This window comes from Ursus maritimus, unplaced genomic scaffold, assembly GCF_017311325.1.
Source record: "Ursus maritimus isolate PB19 unplaced genomic scaffold, ASM1731132v1 scaffold_13, whole genome shotgun sequence".
Taxonomy (NCBI): Eukaryota; Metazoa; Chordata; class Mammalia; order Carnivora; family Ursidae; genus Ursus; species Ursus maritimus.
Genome location: NW_024423675.1, coordinates 66573938 through 66580205, shown reverse-complemented (window position 1 = coordinate 66580205; position 6268 = coordinate 66573938). Strand labels below are relative to the sequence as shown.

At 42.8% G+C, this 6268-nt stretch overlaps 1 pseudogene; it reads right to left on the bottom strand.

Moving 5' to 3' along the window:
- Positions 1-5262: 5262 nt before the first annotated feature.
- LOC103660895 lies at positions 5263-5976 on the bottom strand (annotated as a pseudogene).
- Positions 5977-6268: the final 292 nt, after the last annotated feature.

Below are 6268 nucleotides of genomic sequence, written 5' to 3'. Positions count from 1 at the left end.
ATAGTATTGCATTACCGCTGTAATGAGGCCACAAGCAGAGCCTTCCAGGCAGTGAAATCTGTTCGGCCACCACAATCAGTTCAGTCCGCTGTCGGATTGCTGCCCCCGAGGTCACCGCGGCATTCCATTCTCCACAGACCTGCATGGTTTTTAGTAGCATGTGCCCATGAGAGTTCCTTTCAGGGGAGACACTCCTGGGCCTTACATATTTCAGGATGCCCCTTGAGGGGCTTTATTTATATTGTTAAGAACTAGATATAAATTTTACCTGCAGTGAGGGATTCAGGATTAACACACTCAACCAAATACTCTTGAGAAGAAAACCTGTTATTTTGCTTTTCCTTATTTATCTCACTAGTGTCTAGAATTTATTCTTCTCCGATTCCTTAAGCAGTTCGCTGTTTACTAAACACGTACCTTGGCCCAGAAAAGGGATCTGGAGAACGATAAATACTTTTTAGTTTACTGTGTTATTTATCATGTCTGAATGGCATTACAGAAATGGAAGTATGTTTTTTTCATTCCCATATAGGGATTTTCAGTGCCAGTGTGTGTTGGGCAGGGTGGGACCATTCTGGAGGTGACAAGGGAACCCAATGAGGGTCAGCATGTAGAATTAAAAAAAAAATCCAACCCACCTCATTAATGAGTGTGTTCAGTAACGAGCTTTCCAGCTCTGGGATGGCTTGAAGACGCGTCCCCCTGCGGCTGCTACCTACCATGCTCTCCAGGTGGAGGGCAGGCTGGCTCCTGTCTGCTTGTTCAAGCAAGGCACCCAGCACTCACTGTTCCAATGTTCCTACTGATAGAGAAAGAAACTGGCAAAACCCGAAGAAGAATTATAGGGCCCCCTTAGAAAATATTTAGGTATACAGTTCTGGCTCTAAGGTTGAAGAGTTTATTTGTCATTTGGGACAACACGTCTAGCCTCCTGTGGGTCTAGGCACATGCACAGAGTGACACAGACCTGTCACAAACACTCCCCGTTTTATTCATTCAGCAGTACTTACTCAGTGTTTCCCCTGGGCCAGATCATCTGCTCAGTCCCAAGAATACTTGGGGGATGAGTAAGATAACACCCCTGACTGACTCAGGAAGCTTCTATTCTATAGTGAGGAAGGTATGCAGGAAAGGAATCATGGATGAAGAGACAGCACACTTCGAGGACAGAGTTTCTAGTTAGGTAGGTGTTCTGGGAAGGGAGACTTCTCTGAGCAGGTGACATTTAAGTAGAGAGACTCTTAAACACGTTTACTGAGGGCACATTTACTTCATATCAAACCCAAACCCTTTATTCCGGTGTGCGAGGAAGCACCTTGACCGTCTAACTCCGCCCTTGTCATGGGCTCCCGAGTCTTCAGATTTTCTCTCCACAGAGCACTTTATAGCGACCTCTGTGTAGTACTCATAATTCCATATTATGATTTAATGGGGTACCAGGAATTGTCATTTAAAAAACCGTCATCATTAATAATCAAAGAACCCTGCATAATGCATAGCTACGCATGCAGAGAAAATCAACAAGGAGGAGATCTTGTTTGTTCCATTAACTGCCACTTGAGGGTCCCTTCTTGTGTGTGTGTGTGTGTGTGTGTGTGTGTGTGTGTGTGTGTGTGTTGGTGGTATTTAGAAGCCATTAGCTCATACCCTTAACTTTCTAACTTTGGGAGAGGGTGAGAACAATTTTTAAAAAGACTTGGGCGTCATGACTAGGAAAGCAGCTCTGGGCATGCGTTAGGTAGAGTAAGAGCTGGTACAGCCAATGGGTTTGACACAGTGCGAGTTTGGTGCTCGCTCGCAGGCAAGTCCCGGTCCATGGCCCCGGTCAGACAGTGACGGTTTCGAGTCTGTGGTTGCTCACACCTTGTGCCTCCAGTCCCCGGTCGACAGAAGGAGCACAACAGGGTGAAGGACTCATCTCCACTTTTCTCCTGCTATGACTTGTTAGTAACAAATATACTTCTGTTTATGTTCCATTGGCAAGAACTATGTCTGTGGCCTATTCTAGAGGCAAAGGAACAGCTGGGGACTGTCACCCCGGCTGCCACTAGTGCTTCTAGTGACAACTTTATGCTATGGGAAGAGGTGTATGAATTTTCATGTCCAGTTAGCCATCCAGTAGCACGATATAATCTGTTTGCATTCTTCTTCCCAAAGGAAATATTCTTGCCCATATCCAAGGGAGACAACCCAGTGTCCCACCCAGTCAGTACCTGTAGTGTCAAGTCCAGACCTCAGTACTGTCTGCGGGCAGTGTTTAGAAAGCTATGACCCAATAGACAAGTCCTGTGTGCTTCTCTCACACCAGCAAAGATGTGAAACAGGTGCACGATAACTGCAACACAAACTCCAGTGAGGAAAGAATTAAATAATGGGAGACAGACAGCATCCGCTCTCCATGGCACTTAAGAATGAATGCTGGGGAGGCTCTGTGGAGACCCTGTGGCTGATGGTGGATGGTTCTTCGATGAACTCTAATTCTGCTCCCTGGGAGTAACTTTTCTATCCATTTTCCTGGTCGTGGAGCTTCCATCCCAGTTGGAAAGAATGAAGTGAGCATTATTCGAAGATCTACAGCATGTCACAAACTGATAAGTGCTAAGAAGAACAGTCCATGGGGCTGGGTGGTTGCACCCTTAGATAGGATGGCCTGATGGTTTCAGTAGCACTTGAATAAAGACCTGGAGGAACTTAGAGAGATAGAACGAGAGGCAAAGTGATGCCAGGGAAGAGCATTCTCAGAGAGGGGGCCAGCTGTATAGTGGTTGAGGTACAGCAATGAGTCCTGTGTCCCTGGGACGGAAAGAATGGGGACAAAGAGTCATAGGAAGTGAAGTTCCAGAAGCAAGAAGGGGGCATATCATGTGAGGCCATACTTACTACTATATGGACTTGGGATTTTACTCTGACATAACAATGCATTGGGAAGTTTGGAGTTAAAGAAAGACATGATCACACTTGTTGCACTCGACTAGGTGCTGGAATGAGATGGAAAACAGAAGCAAAAGCAGCTGATGTGATCTGACATGGTCCGGCATGGTCACCAACAAGCCACCCTGGGCACTAACCCAACCGGACCCAATGTGCTTTATAAAAAGGATTTAATGTTTGATCATAAAGTTGCCTTCCAATTCTAAATTTCAGTGAATAACCACATCTCTGGCTGTACAGTGATTCATAGTACTTTTGTTTTCAACTTGCAGAGGCGTTTATGAATGTGGTTAGCAAACAAAAACCTGAAAGAATTGCTTAAACGGATGTGTGCTGGGTCAGTGCAATGCCATGTATTCTGAAAGACGTCTCGAATATCATTTACTTTGTTTACTGAATGCACTCATTTCATTTTTCACAAGAGAAATGTGAACCCTGGGGTAGTTTCGATTTTAGCACAGCTAAGAAGTGTGAGAGCTAATCTTGGAACTAAGTGTTCCTAATTGGTCCATGTAAAAAAAAAAAAAGAAGTTAATTGAATTGCTGGAAGTAAGAATATATAGCTGTAGATAGATGTTGCAATGAATATTTTCCGTTGTCTTTTAATGTTTCTTTATTTTGCCTAATTTAAAAATTGATAATCAATTTACATATAGTAAAATTCCCCCTTTTTAGTGTAGGGTTCAGTAAGTTTTGACAAATGTATACAGGCTTGCAACTACCACCACGATAAAGATTTTATACAGTTCCATCACCCTGAAACATTCCCTCTGCCCTCTCGTAGTGAACCCTTCCCACAGCCCACAGTCCTGGGCAATTACTATCTGTTTTCTGTCTTTATAGTTTGCCTTTGCAAGAATGTCATATAAATGGAATAATACAGTATGTAACTTGTGGGTTTGTCTATTTTTCCTGCCATTTATGAAGTTTTTGCTTCATTTATTTTAAACTTCTGTTCTAAGATCCACATATGTGTGAAGGTTTTTTAAAAAAACATAAAGACCTTTTTTTAGAGGAGTTTTTTAAATGTCTCAAGCTTTTATTTAAATTCTAATTAGTTAACGTGTAGTGTAATCTTGGCTTCAGGAGTAGAATTCAGTGCTTCCTCACTTACATATAACACCCAGTGCTCATCATTAGTGCCCTCCTTAATACCCATCCCCCATCTAGCCCATCCCCCACCCTCAATGCCTCCAAAAACCCTCAGTTTGTTCTCTAGTTAAGAGTCTCTCTTATGGTTTGCCTCCCTCTCTCTCTTTTTTTCTTTCCTCTATGTTCATCAGTTTTGTTTCTTAAATTCCATATACGAGTGAAATCATATGGTATTTGTCTTTCTCTGACTGACTTATTTTACTTAGCATAATAATCTCTAGCTCCATTCATGCCGTTGTTTTTTTAGAGAGGTTTGATTTTTTTATTTTTTAAATATTTTACAAACAATAGTTTGTATTTACAAAATTATTTACAAAAATTACAGACAGTACAAATTGAGACCGTTTCCCCCATTACTGCAACAGAAGCTAAGGTCACTAAGCCTTCATTTCCAAATGAGGGTTTTGTCATTTTGAGATATGATACACAGTCACTGATCCACTGCCCTTATTTAAAATGCTTTTCTAAACAATTCCAGGGGCTGATTAGTGATATGTGCATGGGTCATATCCCTCAACTTTTATTTCCAGAGCTGCTATGTACAAATCCAACATAACTGGACTAGAACAGGGTAGAGCGGCACTGAAATGAATAATTCTTTTCCAACAATAAATTTTAATTATACTTTAAATATTCACTTAGTGGTTTAGAATTGAAACCATAATTTTTGGCTTAAAAAAGAAAGTACTGGGGCGCCTGGGTGGCTCAGTTGGTTAAGCAACTTCCTTTGGCTCATGGGATTGAGCCCCGAGTCAGTCTCCCTGTTCAGCAGGGAGCGTGCTTCTCCCTCTCCTCCCTGCTCACTATCTCTGTCTCTCTCTCTCAAATAAATAAATAAATAAATAAATAAAATCTTAAAAAAAAAAGTACAGTGATTTTTCGTGGGCTGCACAATTCCACTATAGCCAGTGTTACCTGTCTATTTTTTACAGGTTTGCGATTATTTAAGAAACAGAATTCAGTAATATTCAATTCTGTTTTGTTTGTTTGTTTGTTTTTTAAAGAGAGAATGAAGTGGGGGAAGGGGCAGAGGGAGAGAGAGAATCTTAAGCAGACTCCACGCCCAGCATGGAGCCCGCCGAAGCAAGGCTCATCTCACAACTCTGAGATCGTGACCTGAGCTGAAATCGAAAGTCCGATGCTCAACTGACTGAGCCATCCGGGTAGCCCCCATCGTATTCAATTCTGTATGAATTTTGTCTTTAATGTTTTATGATTAGAGTCATTACTACTGCTCGAGGAGTCTGTTGACATAACTTCTGCATCATCTTCATTTTCCGTATTATGCCCTGGAGGTCATTCCCGTGATTTGGTGGTAGCGTGTTCATTGCCATGTCACTTGACTGCGATGGGTATTGTGGAGCAAGGACATCTGGCAATCTGCCTGCTGCGAGGACATCCCCTGGTAAATGACCATTTATACCATTAGTGGAAGGATTATTCATTTGACCCGGTAACCCACTTCTCAGCTCTACATCAGTTGGATGTGGTCACCATAGGTCCCCTGGGACCTAGGTCAGTGGGGCACACGCTGCATTGCTTGCACTAATCCTATGTGCATACTTAATTTTTTCTTCGGCGGAGATGGTACCTTGTCTTGCTTTTTCTATTGATTTGAGTTTTTCTTTTGCTTGGTAAACACTGTGGCCAGTATTTGTTCTGCTTCCTTTAGCATTTTTGTAGTTAGTGAATATCACTATCTCTCTTCTCCACTTCCTTTTCTACAGCCTACATTTCATGATGGGTATTTCCCTGATTGAGTGCCAATTTCATCAGTTCTTGAAATTCCCCATCCCTGGATATTAACCATTCCGGGACCTAGTTCTCCTCGTCTGATGGCAACAACATTTGGTTTCTTGAAATTGCTAGCATTTCTACAAGTTCTCTTGACAAGACCTCCCAGTGCAGACAGCAGCCCCTCTTGTGGGCTGTTCCAGAGCTGCCTCGCAGCCGCTCCTTCTCTTTGCCTCCACTCAGAGCCTGCTGCCATGCTCCCCACAGGCCCACAGCTGGAGACTTAGAGCAGTTTTAAATTCACTGCAAAATCAAGTGGAAGCGACAGGGACTTCCCATGAAACCCCAGCCCCCCAAAAGTGCACAACCTCTTCCACTATCAACACCCCACACCAGAGTGCTACACTTGTTACAATCAATAAACCTACACTGACACATCATTACCCTCCAA